The following is an 18,315-nucleotide window of genomic DNA, read 5'->3' on the forward strand; positions in this document are numbered from 1 at the left end:
CTCTTTTGCTTCCCCATTGTGGAGTACAGTCCAGGTGAATTGTTTTTCAGATGCTTGTCTTGTTTTTCACATTTCTGTGACCATATCCAGAGTCATTATAAAATAAAGTAATACATCAAATATTTGGATGTAAAATGAGAGACTTAGGCTAAATAAATAATAAAGATGTGGGGTCCAAAATTTTATTATGCAAATGTCTCTGGGAAACAGGGATTCCTTTAGTGAAAGTAGAGTATTTGGAACCTAATAATTCAGATTGCTTATTTATATCATGTAAATCCCTTGGGAAGTAATATTCAATCTATTTGAAGTACAACAACCTGATTGAAATTACCATCTTATTACAGGTCCCATATAATTCTTGTTCTTAGGCTTTCTTTTCATTTTCTCTGGTTTTAAGTCTTTTTCTGATATTATTTTCATAGTTGCATTGTGTGGATGTGTGTGTTTTTTGTTTCATTTTGCTTTGCTGTAATCATGAGAGTCTTTGTGTATATTTAGAATCAATAGTCTGTCCTATAAGAATATCCTTTTTGTACCACATTTATAGACCAACTTCTTAACTAATTGTTGGGTTAATGTTATTTCTACAACTGTTCTTAAAAAACAGTAATTTTCTGTGTCATCATGCAAAAAGCCAAGAATAATAATCATGAGAAATAATTATGTAATCAATTATTTATTTGCTATAAATGTTAACATGATTGTTTTACATGAAATATTATATTTCGATTTGGATGTGCACAGGATAACATAATTTAATTGGCTTCTGTGGGGATTTCTTAGAGTTAGGATGTAGGCATGTAACTTAGACCACCAATAACGAACTTCAGTTCAGAATTATTCCATATGAAAGAGAAGGCTCCCTGTGGTGTCTCTAACTTTTGTTAGGTTGGTGGTCACACAAGTGTTGGCGTTCCACTGGCATCAGCTGCCATCAGTCATGTTTCTAGCCCCGAAATGGTTTTGGTGGAGAGAAAGTGGTGCAAGTTTTCTGTAGGGTTCCATGTATCACCATTTTTTGTGTGTGTGCCAGCCAGTTTCATGGTGTAGTTTCAACCAATATTTCCAGAAACTTAGCACCTGTCATTGGTCTTTTAGTGTTCCCAACTCTTCTTTGAGATCCCTCATACTTAACTAATACATGCCTTTTAGGTTTAATTAGCTAAAATCCAATTCTGTCACTAGTAGTCAAGAATTCTGACAGAGTTTTCCTTAAGCCTTTATTCAAATAATGGAGACCTAAACATGAATAAACATAGCACGCTACTGGGAACATGTCTAGGCACATGTTAGGACCACTGCATCTTTGTGTTTAAAAAAAAAAAGTACTCCTACTTCAGGTAGACAAATTATGAAAAGCTCTTTCTCGATGCATGTTCATCCATGGGCACACTGCTTGACAAGTGCTCAGCAGGTTGTGTGATGAAAGGTGCTTTCTCTTCTGGTCAGACGCAGTTCTGTGCAGGAGGATAGCCAGCATTTAGGTTGGCCTTCAGTCTTCTCTCCTCTGCTGGGTTGTTTTATATACAGAACAAGGTGTACAACCATATAAAATAGCCCTGATATAACATACATATAGAACATATATGTATGCATTTATGTCCATACGTGTGGTACACCAGTGATGGTATTTTTTTAAGTTTTTTATTTTGAGAGGGAGAGATAGCATGAAAGTGGGGGAGGAGAAGAGGGAGAGGAGAAGGAGAATCCCAAGCAGGCTGTGCACTGTCAACTCAAAGCCCTACACCAGGCTCAAGCTCACAAAACTGTGAGATCGTGACCTGAGCCGAAACCAAGAGTTGATGCTTAACCGTCAGAGCCACCCAGGCACCTCTCCCCTTGCCCTAAAATGATGATATTAAATTATTTTAAATTGCTTTTGTTAAATCATTAAATTTTATTCAGAGTCAAATTACCATCTACTTCTTAGAGTTTAATCCTGTTAAGATACTTTGGAAATGATATGAATTTACTAATTATTTGATACTGATAACATTTTTAATTGAAAAACTCCTTAGTCCAAGCATATAATAAATGAAATACAAAAATATACTGGAAAAATGCAAAGTGCAATAGCCAAAAGTGATATAAAATGTCAATTACTGATTACAAATTGTTGGTTCTTCAGCAGGGAAGGTTGTGACCTCTGTTTAATCTCCGTACAGATCCGGGTTGAAGTCCTCAATCTTATTATTCTCACCATTAGCTGTTATATATTTAGACTACATAACTAATGATACTACTTAATCTGCATCTTTCAGTTGTGTTATTCTCCCTGCTATCACACTGAGAAAAATGATGAAAATAAAATCAGGGCTGGGAGAGATTTGTCTGCCGGAAAAGGGAATGCTTAATTGCATGAAGGGTGACAAAGGAGAAACAGTTGGTGTTCTTACTGCGACCCAATGTCTCCTGTGCTAATCTTCGTACTTGTTGTTTCTCCCTTATCCCAAAAACAGGTTGATGATGCAGGACCATGGAGGCCAAAGCAGTGCTGATTGATACTTTCAGAGCTGTGTCATAGTCCTTTTATACGAATCCTAAAACCGCTTCAACCCAATGGCTAAGTCTGTGTTGTCCACACTTATCAGCATGTGGCCTTTTGAATTTAAATTAATACTAAATAAAATTACATGTTCAGCTCCTCCGTTGCACTAGCCACACTTCAAGTACTCTTTTGCCACCTGTGGTCTGTGGCACAGAGCAGATTGAACATTTCCGTCACTGCAGAAAGTCCAGTTGACCATGTGGGCCTATGCACTTACTTTGAAATTAATTTTCATTTTGAATTTACAGTTCCCTGGAATCTTGCTTTAAATATTCCAATGACATAATAAAATCCCATTCGCATATTGATTGTGTTCTTCCCATTCAGTAGTTGACACTGGGTAATTAGGGAATGAAAGGCAGCAAAGCAGCATTTTGGCCTTTAACCCTTTTGACAAAGATATACTTCCTTTTAGCACAACTTGTTTGCTACAGTAGACTACTGTACTTCATTGAATCTGACATATCATCACTTAAAAGATGCGCCATTATTTTGTGTCCCAGTAAGCTTGGCATTCTATTTGTTTCAGAGTCCTCAATTTCAGAGGTGTTAAAATGTGAAAACAGTGCACAACTTAGATTTCTTGAAATATGATGAAAATCTAAATCTTTACTTATAATATCTTGCAACATAGAGTAAAACAGTTTAAATACAGAAAACCATTCTTGGTAGTGTCTTAATAGATTGAGAATTTTCTTAAAATAGCCCTCTATTCCTTTCTTCATCTATACCTGGCTTTATCTCAGATAGCAAATAACTCCTCTATTTTTTTTTTGGTGGGGGGGTTGTTTTATTAAGATATAATTTAGGGGCTCCTGGACGGCTTAGTTAGTTAAGTGTCTGATTCTTTATTTCAGCTCAGGTCATGATCTCTGGCATGAGATCAAGCTCCGTGCTGATCATGGAGACTGCTTAAGAGTCTCTGTCTCCCTCTCTCTTTCCTTCCCCCACTCATGTGTACACAGGCTCACATGCTCACTTTCTCTCCCTCAAAAAATAAAAATATTACTCTTGAAACCAATACTATACTGTATATTAACTAACTTGAATTTAAGTAAAGTAAATAAGTAAACAAAATCTTTGAAGATATAATTTAAATGCATGAAAATAAGCCCTTTTTAGTGTTCAGGTCTACAAGTTTTAATAACTCCATGTAGTCATGGCACCTACAGTCAAGACACAGAATGGTGCCATCACACCAAAAAATTACCCCATGTTACATGGTACTTAGCTCCTCTCTCTATTTTTTTTATTTTTGTAAAATTTATTTATTTATTTTGAGAGAGGGAGAGACAGTGTGGGTGGGGGGAGTGGCAGAGAGAGAGAGAGAGAGAAACAGGTAATTCCAAACAGGTTTCGTGCTGCCAGCACAGAGCACAACACGGGGCTTGAACTCATGAAACTGCAAGATCATGACCTGAGTGAAACGAAGAGTCAGACACTTAACCAACTGAGCCACCCCGGCACCCCCTTAACTCTTCTCTTTAATCTCAGCTCATGGCAAGTATTGGTTTGTTTGCTGTCTATAGTTTCATGTTTTCTAAAATGTCATATAAATGGAAATCATGTACCTTTTAAATCTAATTTCTCTTTTTCTCTTACTTATGAGTGAGGTCCATGCATATTGCTGTGTGTATCAGTAATTTGTTTCTTTATATACTTAAATTATATTTGTTTGGATTGATATACCACAAGCTATTCATCTATTTCTCTAGTTGAAGGACATTTAGGTAGTTTCAAGTTGATGATCATCTAAAAATAAAGTATAAACCTTTGGACACAGGATTTTTTTATGAACATAGATTTACATTTCTCTGAGAAATACCTAAGAACAGGGATGGCTGAATCTTATGGTAAACATAAGTCTAACTTTATAAGGAACTGGGAACTTATTTTCTAAAGTGCCATTTGGCAATACCATCAAAAATGTTTGAAACTTCCATTTGCTCCATATAATCACAATTTTGTATCATCAGCATTATCCTTATTTTGACATTCTAGTAAGTGTATAGTGGTATTTGAATTTTCCTAATAACCAATCATGTTGAAAATTTTTTCATTGCTTAATTTCTATCTATGTATATTCTTTAGATAAGTTTTCAAATCTCCCACCCTTTCTTTTTTTATTTATTTTATTTATTTTTTTGGTCGGAAGAGTTAGTTTTATTATTTATTATTATTAGTTATTATTTTATTTATTTTTTTTGGTTGGAAGAGTTAGTTTTATATACTTATTATTTTGGTTGGAAGAGTTAGTTTTATTATTTAAATAGGTGAGGGTGAGGGTGAAGGTGAAGGTTCTTTGTTTATTTTGGAACCAGGCCCTTTATCATATAGGATTTCAAATACTTTTTCCCAATCTGTGGTTAACTATATCATTTTGATATAAATGATATGTTTGAAAATCAGACATTCTTAGTTTTGATGAAATCCACTTTAATTTTTGTCATTTATGCACTATGTCTTTGGCTTTCTAGCTAAGAAATTTTGCCTAGTCAAATATCACAAAGATTTTCTCCAGTATTGTTTCCTTGTGGAACTTTTAGGTTTTACATTGAGGTCTAGGATTCATTATTAGTTAATTTTAACATATGATACAAAATATGGATAAATGTTTATTGTTTTATACATAACTATCCAATTATTCTAGCACCATTTGTTGAAAAGTCTGATTATTCCTTCTCCATTAAACCATTGAATTACCATGGAATCTTTGTTTGAAATTCACTATGTGTATGTATGTGTGTGTATACACACACACACATGCACATGTGTATATATATGTATATATACACGTGTATAAATATATGTACATGTACATGTATGTGTGTATATATGTGTATATATATGTATATATATATACACACACACACACATATATATATATATATATATATATATACACATATACATTTCTAGACTCCTTCTTATTCTGTGATTGGGCCCCTCATTTCTTTAATATCATATTGTGTTGAATACTGTACCTTCATAAGAAACCTTAAAATCAGACTGTGTGTGTCCTCCAACTTTGTTCTTACAAATTGTTTTGACTTTTCTAAGTTCTGTTTTGGTTTGGTTTGTTCATAACTCCTATACATTTTATAATTATTTTGTGTATATATTTTGCTGGAGTTTTATTTGAAATTGTGTTAGAGCTATAGATCAGTTTTGGGAGAATTGACATCTCAAGTACATAGAGTGTTCTAATCCATGAATACCATATATGACAGCACACTTAGGTTGTCTAATCAGTGTTTAGTAGTTTTTTTTTTTTTTCAACGTTTTTTATTTATTTTTGGGACAGAGAGAGACAGAGCATGAACGGGGGAGGGGCAGAGAGAGAGGGAGACACAGAATCGGAAACAGGCTCCAGGCTCCGAGCCATCAGCCCGGAGCCTGACGCGGGGCTCGAACTCACGGACCGCGAGATCGTGACCTGGCTGAAGTCGGACGCTTAACCGACTGCGCCACCCAGGCGCCCCAAGTAGTTTTAAGTATATAAATTCTGCATATTTGTTTAGATTTATATTTAAGTATTTCATAATTTTGACACTATTGTAAATGGCACTGCTTTTTCAAATCAATTCCCAGTTATTTTTTGCCAGCATATAACTTTTTGACATTTTTCTATATCAACATGTTATCCTTTAACATTGCTAATTCATTAACATTGTTTCATTTATCAGTTCTAGTAACTTATTATAGATTCTTTGGATTTTCTACATAGACAATTATGTCAGTTAAGAATAGACACAGTTTTATTTATTTTTCCTTTCCAATACAAGTATATATGTTATTTCATTTTCTAGTTAGGAATTCCAATATGATGTTCAACAAGAATGGGGAGAATGGATTCCTTGCCTTGCTTCCAAGGGTAGATAAGCATTTAATATTTCATCATAAAGAATGACATTAGCTGTATGTTTTGGTAATACTATATATCACATTGAGGATATTTGCTTCTAATTATAGTTGTTCAAAAATTTTAATCATGAATGGATATTAAATGTCAAGTGATTTTTCTGCACCAATTACTATATAATGTGATGGGGGGTGTTGAATGTGAAAGATAATACTTGATTTTCAAATACTAAAGCAGTCTTGCATCTGGAATAAATTCTATTTGGTCATTATATATATATTTTTTTTCATTAGAATTTTGTTTTGAGGCTTTCTGTGCCTATGCTCATCAAGCATATTGGACAGTTGTATCTATTTTTTTTTAATTTTTTTTAACGTTTATTTATTTTTGAGACAGAGAGAGACAGAGCATGAACGGGGGAGGGTCAGAGAGAGAGGGAGACACAGAATCTGAAACAGGCTCCAGGCTCTGAGCAGTCAGCACAGAGCCCAATCCGGGGCTCGAACTCACGGACCGCGAGATCATGACCTGAGCCGAAGTCAGACGCTTAACTGACTGAGCCACCCAGGCGCCCCCAGTTGTATCTATTTTAATGCCTTTATCTCATTTTCGTATTAAATAATGCTGGCCTCATAAAATTAGTTGGGGAGTATTCTGTTCTCTCCTGTATTCTGGTAATGTGTGTGTTGTATTGGTATTTGTCCTACTTTAAAGGCTTAATAGAGTTCACCCATGAAGCCATTGTGACTTGCAGTTTTCTTTGTTTCAAAATTACATTAATTATTAATTTAATTTCTTTGATATATCTAGTACTCTTTAGGTAACCTATATCATTTTAAGATTTTGTAGTTTTATGTTTCAAGAAATTTGTCCGTTTCATTTATCAAATTTATAGATATAGAAGTGTACTAACTGTCCCCTTATATCTTTCTAATGGTTTGGTGATACTCTTATGTCCAATGTTTCTGGTTTTGTTTTCCCTTTTCTTTTCTTTTGTTAGTCTTATTATAGGATTGTCAACATTAATGATCTTTGAAACGAACATGTTTTTGCTTTCAGTGATTTTATTATTCGTCCTCATTTTCATTGATTTTTTTTCTTGTCCCTGAGTATGGTAGTATTTAGCAGGATGGTATTACAAATAAATGCAGTTTTGTTGTTGAGTTGGCTATCTCTTATCCAACCCCAGAATGAGTTAGTTTAATTTCTTTCTTCCTAACAAATACATTTCAGCGAGTTAATATCACGTGGAACATGTCTAATTAGGAATAATATAGGCTAAGAAGGAATTTTGTAAGGAACATTTTCTATCTCTTCATTCAACTCCAAGTATAGTCTTGAATGGAGTTGTTAATTAGGAGTTTAAGGAGTCTAGATTTTTTAAAGATTTTATTTTTTTTTAGAGATTTTATTTTTTAAATAAAAATAAAGATTTTTTTAAAAGATTTATTTTTAAATATCTCTACATCCAGTATGGGGCTCAAACTCACAACCCCAAGATCAAGAGTCATAGGCTCTACGGACTGATCCAGCCAGGTTCTCCAAGAGTCTATATATTTCTAAGGATAAGTGATTACACATAATTGTGCAATTAAAACCCAGTGTAGTTCAGGATGACTACATTAATTGACATTGTATAAAAAAAAGTCTACATAATATAATTATTTAAAGCATTTTTAAAAACAAATTTTTTAATGTTTATTTTTGAGAGAGAGAGAGAGAGAGAGAGAGAGAGAGACAGAGCATGAGCAGGGGAGGGGCAGAGAGAGGGAGACACAGAATCTGAAGCAGGCTCTAGGCTACAAGCTGTCAGCACAGAGCCCGACACGGGGCTCAAACCCACGAACCATGAGATCATGTTGGGGAGTATTCTGTTCTCTCCTGAGCCGAAGATGGACACTCAACCAACTGAGCCACCCAGGCTCCCCTCAAGCATGTTATTCCTAATAACCATAGAAGCAATGTTAATAACATCTAATGTTTATTGGACCCTGAAGTATCCCAAGGACTTCACAATATCTCATTTTATATACACAGTAAACCTATGAGATAGTCCCATGATCATCCTTTTTTCCAGATATGGAACTGAAACTGTCGCCTGTCCAGAATATAGTCAATGGAATTTAAATGTAATGGGTTGCTGAGACTAAATCCCTGTAGTACATCAAGTGCCTTAACCAGGTCATTGACAAAGCTGTATTTCTTCTGTCCGGTCTTTGTTATCTACTTATTATTCAGTGTCTTCTCTATTTCCCTGAATCCCCATCCTGTTTTCTTCTAATCCAAGTCAGAACCATGATACTGTTAGCTCAACTGTGGGTTCTTATTTCTATTTCAGAAAGTTCAAAGCCTCAATTAGGAATAATTCTTTTAAATTAAAGAAAATACAACATATTCTACAATGGTCTTTTAAAAAAAGATGGTTTCCCTATACAACTGAGTGTGTAATACCAGATTAGTGTCTACTACTCTAAGCCTAGCTTCTCTCTTTGAATGGGCCAGGAATGATATTTGATACCTGGGTACTTCTGGATTCTGACCATGATACAGCATTGGGGAGAGATTTTAAAACCTTGTACTTCTGCTGAAAAGAATAACTTCCTTCTTGCAGTCTAAACTGAAAAGGATGATTAATTTTACATTAGGGAAGAACATTGATTTTGAAGCCCTTTTCTCATATTCTGTAATGAAACTTCTTTAGCCCCCGATTGTTCTGTCCAATTACTTTCTGTCCAAATGAAGAGAATTTTGATAGAGCAGAAGAACATTTCCCAAACCTGCCTGACAATAAGGTGACATGAGGCACCCAGCAAAATACAGATTTCAATGTCTCATCTCATCTAGAAATCATATTTTTATAAAGTGCTTCTAATCAATTTTATGGTTCACAAAATTTGAAGAACATACATACAGAATACAATTTTTTAGGAAGAGGAGGGTCAGGATAATTTGGAGTCATAAAACATTAATCAGTCAAAGTGTAACACGAGGCTTTTGGAATGAAGCAGAAATGGGCACAAAAGTGAAGAAAACAGATCTATGTACTTCAGTTTTAAAATTATTTTCCCTGGATCTTCTGATTTTTGTATAAGTCATATATACTAACCCCCCTTTGCAAGTAGTTACAAGTTTGTGGCATTTAGCTTCCTAAGGGAGAAAAAAAATCTGTTCTTGAACCTCAGGTTCTGATTCCTTGTCTACGTGATGGTTTCTGGATGATCTCTGGCATTTTCTTCTTTTTTTTTAATTTTTTTTTAATGTTTATTTCTGAGACACAGACAGAGCATGAATGGGGGAGGGTCAGAGAGAGAGGGAGACACAGAATCCGAAACAGGCTCCAGACTCTGAGCTGTCAGAACAGAGCCCGACGCAGGGCTCAAATCCACGAACTATGAGATCATGACCTGAGCCGAAGTCGGACACTTAACCGCCTGAGCCACCCAGGCGCCCCTCTGGCATTTTCAATATTCAGTTGTATTGGCTGAGCTTCAGGGCTGAAGATTTGGCCCCTTCTGGAAGACACCCCTGTTTGGGGCAATAACCTGGATGGCATGGATCACATGCCAGGCCAGTTGAATATACATGCAGCATGTGAGATTGAAAGTCAATTTGTTATGTATTTGAGTTTCATGCCACCGGGAACCTTACAAGTATAGATGTCAGGGGGGTTTTATGTTCAAAGTAGTGGAGTATTATATTTGCTACGAGAGAAAACAACTTTCTTCAGATATTAATATCACCATTAGAATAATTCCTCTGTAAAGTTCTGTCCTGAGTTCTCTTTCCTTTTGGAGAAAAAAAAAGTATTCTTTTTTCATCAGGTTAGTATTCAGGTCATTTTTCATAAGCAGCATATAAAAGACCACATTAATCTTTATCAGTGCCTGCCTGTATTTTTATCACAAGGTCAGTTATTCTGAAATACTTCCAGCCCACAACTCTTTCCCTTTAATAAGAATCCCTCTTTATTAACCCCCCCAGTAACCACCCATCCTTTAAAATAAAAGCATTGATTTTCTTCAAAGATGTTATCATCTCCAGGAAACAAAGGCAAGCAAAGTTGTGTCACTTGTCCAAGTTTTCACAGTAACTGTCGAGCCATACACACAATCCACACAAACACTTTAATACCCAGAAATCTTCACTCCTACCATGAAGACAGATAAATATGAGGATGAAAGATATTAAATAAAAACAGGAACAAATTAATGATGCTTATGACCGATATATTGGTGTTTTAAGAAATGACTCAGTTTTTTTTTAAGGTGATGAACAAAAACATTTCCATTTACAATATTGAATCTTCTTAGTTTGACTAGAATTTAATCAGAAGATTAAGACTTGCACTTGAATAATCAAGATTTAGAATATATAATGTCACTAAAAAAGATGAAAATGAACTAATCTTCTCAGGTGTGAAAGAATATTTTAATGTTGTATTATAGTGATTCTAGTCAGGTAAAGGCAAAGAAATAAATAAGGTGAAAATCATCCAGAAAAAGTCAAGCATATATAAGATGTAGGAATATTTTAATAAAGAAAAAATACTAAATTGATTATATTGGTCAACTCCTTGCTTATTTGGGGATTACAAAAAAATACACAAAAAACAAAAGACAAAAAACTGGAGTTATACTTCACACTTTTAAGAAAAAGTGTTTTTAAGTGGATTGAAGAGATCATGGATCTTATCTTTTAATGTTTTTTTTAATTTTATAAATTTTTAAAACATATTTTAAGACTTTTTCAAAGCTTTTACATTTTTAATGAACTGTAATCTCAAATAAGATTTGGAGAATGAGGGGCGCCTGGGTGGCGCAGTCGGTTAAGCGTCCGACTTCAGCCAGGTCACGATCTCGCGGTCCGTGAGTTCGAGCCCCGCGTCAGGCTCTGGGCTGATGGCTCAGAGCCTGGAGCCTGTTTCCGATTCTGTGTCTCCCTCTCTCTCTGCCCCTCCCCCGTTCATGCTCTGTCTCTCTCTGTCCCAAAAATAAATAAAAAACATTGAAAAAAAAAATTTAAGATTTGGAGAATAAATTTTTTTTCACTTTTAATTTTTTTAGTGGAAATATAGTTGACACTTGGTTACATTAGTTTGTTTTACATAGTGATTTGACAAGTTTGTACAAGAGATCATGGATGTTAAAATTACCATAAAAAATACTTGTGCAAAGTGTGTAATGTTGAGTTAGTAAAGCTTCTCTTGACCTACTACTAGTGTCTAAAATAGGAAATGACTGTTAGAAATAATCACATAAAGATTTTAAATTTGGGGTGCATGGGTGCCTCAGATGGTTAAACGTCCAACTTCAGCTCAGGTCATGATCTCACAGTCTGTGGGTTTGAGCCCCGTGTCAGGCTCTGTGCTGACAGCTCACAGCCTGGAGCCTGCTTGGGATTCTATGTCTCCCTCTTTCTCTGCCCCCACCCTGCCACCTTGCACACACACACTCTCTCTCTTAAAAATAAACATTAAAAAAAAAAGATTTAAAATGTTTCTGTAGAACACACACACAGTTGAAAAGACAAGCAATTGTGTAAAATATTTGTTTCAGTCATGAAAACAAAATTATGATTTACAATGTAATAAGAGCTTTTAGAAATCAATGAGAAAAAAAGAAACATGAATAACCCCATAGAAAATACACTGATAGACACAAATGAAGAAATATAAAATATTAAGAGCTATGACAAGATATTCAAACCAAATCAAAGTCAAATTTCAACTCTAAATAATTATGTTTGTGTTTGTTTTTGTCTTTCAAAGAACCCAAATCAGCACAACAGGTAACATTATTTTATTGTGGCATTAAGCGCACATACACACACACACACCCCACATAGCAGTATAAATTTTTTTCAGTCTTTGTAGCACATAGCAGTATAAATTTTTTTCAGTCTTTGTAGAATTTGACTAGTTAATATGAAACAAAATATAAAACATGAATATCTTCTGATCTAAAAGTTTGCTCCTGGGAATATATCCTAAGGATATACATGAATGGGCAATGAACATAATCTCAGCATTTTGTATAATATGTGAAAAATCTGATCATCAGAGCTATTAATATGTAAATACTTCTGTAAATTATCATACATTATTGAAAATGATATTTATTATTTTTTCCAATATTTAAAAATTATTCAATGCAGAGGACTATTGTCTATGGAAGTATAGTGTGAAAAGTGACAAATACAAAATTTATACAACTACTATCTTTTTTCCTGCTTAATAGTAAGACTTATTGTGCTCGCTTCGGCAGCACATATACTAAAATTGGAACGATACAGAGAAGATTAGCATGGCCCTTGAGCAAGGATGGCACGCAAATTCGTGAAGCGTTCCATATTTTTGAACTAGACCCACAAACGTATGGCCAACTCATCTTTGACAAAGCAGGAAAGAACATCCAATGGAAAAAAGACAGTCTCTTTAACAAATGGTGCTGGGAGAACTGGACAGCAACATGCAGAAGGTTGAAACTAGACCACTTTCTCACACCATTCACAAAAATAAACTCAAAATGGATAAAGGACCTGAATGTGAGACAGGAAACCATCAAAACCTTAGAGGAGAAAGCAGGAAAAGACCTCTCTGACCTCAGCCGTAGCAATCTCTTACTCGACACATCCCCAAAGGCAAGGGAATTAAAAGCAAAAGTGAATTACTGGGACCTTATGAAGATAAAAAGCTTCTGCACAGCAAAGGAAACAACCAACAAAACTAAAAGGCAACCAACGGAATGGGAAAAGATATTTGCAAATGACATATCGGACAAAGGGCTAGTATCCAAAATCTATAAAGAGCTCACCAAACTCCACACCCGAAAAACAAATAACCCAGTGAAGAAATGGGCAGAAAACATGAATAGACACTTCTCTAAAGAAGACATCCGGATGGCCAACAGGCACATGAAAAGATGTTCAATGTCGCTCCTTATCAGGGAAATACAAATCAAAACCACACTCAGATATCACCTCACGTCAGTCAGAGTGGCCAAAATGAACAAATCAGGAGACTATAGATGCTGGAGAGGATGTGGAGAAACGGGAACCCTCTTGGACTGTTGGTGGGAATGCAAATTGGTGCAGCCGCTCTGGAAAGCAGTGTGGAGGTTCCTCAGAAAATTAAAAATAGACCTACCCTATGACCCAGCAATAGCACTGCTAGGAATTTATCCAAGGGATACAGGAGTACTGATGCATAGGGACACTTGTGCCCCAATGTTTATAGCAGCACTCTCAACAATAGCCAAATTATGGAAAAAGCCTAAATGTCCATCAACTGATGAATGGATAAAGAAATTGTGGTTTATATACACAATGGAATACTACGTGGCAATGAGAAAAAATGAAATATGGCCTTTTGTAGCAACGTGGATGGAACTGGAGAGTGTGATGCTAAGTGAAATAAGCCATATAGAGAAAGACAGATACCATATGGTTTCACTCTTATGTGGATCCTGAGAAACTTAACAGAAACCCATGGGGGAGGGGAAGGAAAAAAAAAAAAAAGAGGTTAGAGTGGGAGAGAGCCAAAGCATAAGAGACTGTTAAAAACTGAGAACAAACTGAGGGTTGATGGGGGGTGGGAGGGAGGGGAGGGTGGGTGATGGGTATTGAGGAGGGCACCTTTTGGGATGAGCACTGGGTGTTGTATGGAAACCAATTTGACAATAAATTTCATATATTAAAAAAACAATAAAAAATAGTAAGACTTATTGAAATATAACTGACATAAAATATTCTATCAGTTTGGGTGTATATGATAGTGATTTAATATTTTATATATTATGAAATGTTCCCCATGATAAGTTGAGTTATCATCTGTCACCATATAAAGTTACTATAAAATTATTGATGATATTCCCTATCTGTATATCCACATGACTTATTTATTTTATAACTGGAAGTTTGTACTTGTTAATCCCATTCACTTTTTGTGCCTGCACCCACAGCCCTACTGCCACCGGTAACCAACAATTTGTTGCCTGTATCTGTGAGTCTCTTTCTGTTTTGTTTCATTCATTTGTTTTGATTTTTAGATTACATATAATAAGTGAAATCATACAGTATCTGTTTCACTTATTTCACTTAGCATAACACCCTCTCAGTCCTTCCGTGTTGTCACAATGGCTATATTTCATTCTTTCAAAATGGATGTGTAATGTTTATATGTAATGTATATAATAAAATAGATGAAGATATCTATCTATCACATCATCTTCATCCATTCATGTATCTACGGACATTTAGTTTGCTTCCATATCTTAGATATTGTAAATAATGCTACAATGATCATAGGTGTGCATATTTCTCTTCAAATTGGTATTTTAATTTTCCTCAAATACCCAGTAGTGGGATTACCAGATTGTATGGTAGTCCTATTTTAAAATTTTTGAGGAACCTCCATGCTGTTTTCCATGGTAGTTGCACCAGTTTACATTCCCGCCAATAGTATACAAGGGTTTTTTCTCCACACCCTCACCAACACTTGTTATTTTTTGTCCTTTGGATAATAATCAATCTGACAGGTGTGAGGTGTTGTCTCCTTGTGGTTTTGAATTGCATTTCCCATTTGATAAGTGATGTTAAGACTTTTTTCATGTGCCTATTGGCCATGTATATGTCTTCTGTGGAAAAAAAAATGTCTATTTAAGTCCTTTTCCCATTTTTAATTTTTTGTATTAAATTGTGTAGCATCTTTTTTCTATTTTGGATATTAACCCCTTATTGAATGTATGATTTATAAATATCTTCTCCCATTCAGTAGATTGCCTTTTCATGTTGTTGGTGGTTTTCTTCACTGTACAAAAGCTTTTTAGTTTTATGTAATCCAATTTGTTTATTTTAGATTTTGTTGCCTTTGCCTGAGGAGACTGCCCCCCCCCAAAAAAAAACTGCTAAGATGATGTTAAAAAGTTTATTACCTGTGTTGTCTTAAAGGAGTTTTATGGTTTCAGGTCCTACATTCAAGTCTTTAATCCATTTTGAATTTGTTTTCATAAATGGTATGAGACAGTTGTCTAGTTTCATTCTTTTCCATGTAGCTGTTCAGTTGTCCCCACACCCTTTGTTGAAGAGACTGACTTTTCCATTTTACATTCTTACCTTCTCTGCAATTGCCATAGATTAATTGACCATAAAGCTGTGGGTTTATTTATGGTCTCTTTATTCTATTCTCCTGATTTTTGTGTCTGTTTTGTGCAGATTGTTTTAATTACTACTACAGCTTTGTAGTATAGCTTGAAATCAGGTGCATGATATTTCCAGCTTTGTTTTACTTTTTCCAGATTCCTTTGGGTATTCAGGGTCTTTTGTGGTTCCATACAAATTTTAGGATTCTTTTTCTAGTTCTGTAAAAAAATGCCATTGGTGTTTAAATGGGGATTAAATTAAATTTGTAGATTGGTTTGGGGGGTATCAACATTTTAACAATATTAATTCTTTCAATTCATGAGTGCAGTATATTTTCCCATTCATTTGTGTCATCTTCAGTTTCCTTTATCAGTGTCTTAGTTTTCAAAGTACAGGTCTTTTACTCCATGGGTAAAGTTATCCTTAGGGATTTTATTCTTTTTTGATACAATTGTAAATGGGATTATTGTCTTAATGTCTCTTTCTGATAGCTCATTATTCACATATCGAAATGCAACCCATTTCTGTATGTTAATTTTATATCTTGAAACTTTACTGAATTCATTGATGTATTCTGGTAAGTTTTTGGTGGAGTCTTTAAGGTTTTCTATATAGTTTCATGTCATCTACAAATAGCAACAGTTTTACTTCTTCCTTTACTTCTTCCTTCCTTTAGATGTCTTTTGTTTTCATTGCCTAATTGCTGTGACTAGGACTTCCAGTACTATGTTGAATAAAAGTGCCAAGAGTGGGCCTCTTGTTACCGATCTTCAAGAGAAAGCTTTTAACTTCTTAACACCGAATATGATGTTTGTCATGACCTTGTTGTCATATGTGGCCTTTGTTATGCTGAGGTATGTTCCTTCCATACCCCCTGTGTTGAGAGTTTTTATCATAAATAGATGTTAGGGGTGCCTGGGTGGCTCAGTCAGTTGAATGTCCGCTTCTTGATTTCAGCTCAGGTCATGATTCCAGGTTTGTGGGATCTAGCCTTCTGTTGGGCTCTGTTCTGAGCATGGAGCCTACTTGAGATTCTCTCTCTCTTTTCCTCTTCCCCTCTCATCTGCCTGCATGCTTGCTTGCTCTCTCTCTCTCTCTCTCTCTCTCTAAATAAAATAAAATTAAATTAAATTAAAATAAAATGAGGTTAAATTTTGTCAAATGATTTTTCTGAATCAGTAGAGATGATCATATGATTTTTCTCTTTTCTGTTGTTAATGTAGTGTATCATGTTGAGTGATTTGTGAATGCTGAACAATCCCGCATCCCTGGAATAAATCTTGATTGTGCTGTCTGATACTATTAACATATTGTATTAAGTTTGCCAATATTTTTAGAAGATTTCTGCATCTATGTTCAAAAGAAATATTCGCTTCTAATTTAATTTCCTTTCCTTTTTTTGTTGTTGTTGTTTTGTTTGTTTTGTTTTTCATAGTGTCTTTGGTTTTGGTATCAGGGTATTGCTTGTCTGGTAAAATGAGTTTTGAAGCATTCCTTCCTCTTCAATTTTTTGGAATAATTTGAGAATAATAGGCATTAACACTTTAAATGTTTGATGGAATTCACCTATAAGGCCATATGGTCCTGAACCTTTGTTTGTTGGGAGTTTTTAAAATTATTGATTTAATTTCATTACTAGTTCAGATTTCTATCTATTTAGATTTCCTATTTCTTCATGGTTCGGTTTTAGAAGATTTTGTACTTCTAGAAACATCCATTTCTTCTAGTTATTTTTTTAATGTGTTTGCATATAATTGTTCATAGTATTCTCTTTTTGATCGTTTGTACTTCTGTGGTATCAGTTGTAACTTCTCTTTTATTCCAGGTTCTATTAATTTGATCACTCCTCCTTTTTTGCTTGATGAGTCTGGCTAGAGGTTTATTGATTTTATCTTTTGAAAGAAGCAGCTTTTAGTTTCACTGATCTTTTCTATTGATTTTAGTTTCTATTTCATTTATTTCTGCTCTTATCTTTGACCATTTCTTTCCTTCTACTAATGTTGGGCTTCATTTTTTTCTTTATTTTTCTTTTTTCAATTCCCTTACATATAAAATTAGATTTAATTGAGATTTTTCTTATTTTTTGACGTAAGCCTATATCACAATGAACTTCCCTCTTGGGGCTGCTTTTGCTTCATCCCAAAGATTTTGGAATATCGTGGTTCCATTTTCATTTCTCCCAAGGTATTTTTTAATTTCTTCTTTGATTTCTTTGTTGAGCCATTTGTTTGTTTTGCCTCCATGTGTCTGGGGTTTTTGCAGTTTTCTTCTTGTAATTGATTTCTAGTTTTATAACATTTTATTAGAAAATATGCTTGATATGATTTTAATGTTCTTAAACTTATAAGTATCTGTTTTATGGCCTAACTGGTGATCTATTATGAATAATATTACATGTGCATTGAAAAGAATATGTAGGGGCGCCTGGGTGGCTCAGTCGGTTAAGCGGCCGACTTCGGCTCAGGTCATGATATCGCGGTCAGTGAGTTCGAGCCCCGCGTCGGGCTCTGTGCTGACAGCTCGGAGCCTGGAGCCTGTTTCGGATTCTGTGTCTCCCTCTCTCTGACCCTCCCCCATTCATGCTCTGTCTCTCTCTCTCTCAAAAAATAAATAAACGTTAAAAAAAAAGAAAAGAATATGTATTCAGTAGTTAGATGAAATGTTTTATATATATATATATATATATATATACACACACACACATATTATATATATTACATATATAGTATGTAATATGTAATATATGATATCATATATAATACAT

The 18,315-nt window shown here is 34.8% G+C and overlaps 1 protein-coding gene and 1 non-coding gene across 2 annotated transcripts in view; both read left to right on the forward strand.

Annotated features, from left to right (window-relative positions):
* DPP10 (dipeptidyl peptidase like 10) overlaps nt 1-18,315 on the forward strand; it is a 649,764-nt gene that overhangs the window by 460,656 nt on the left and 170,793 nt on the right. The window lies entirely within an intron of this gene.
* Nucleotides 12,661-12,767, forward strand: LOC124516692 (U6 spliceosomal RNA). The gene has a single exon (XR_006963102.1). It is a non-coding gene; the product is annotated as a U6 spliceosomal RNA (small nuclear RNA).

This window comes from Lynx rufus, unplaced genomic scaffold, assembly GCF_022079265.1.
Source record: "Lynx rufus isolate CCGP_SWC_20201006 ecotype Redwood Valley unplaced genomic scaffold, mLynRuf1.p SCAF_2, whole genome shotgun sequence".
In the NCBI taxonomy this organism is placed as follows: domain Eukaryota; kingdom Metazoa; phylum Chordata; class Mammalia; order Carnivora; family Felidae; genus Lynx; species Lynx rufus.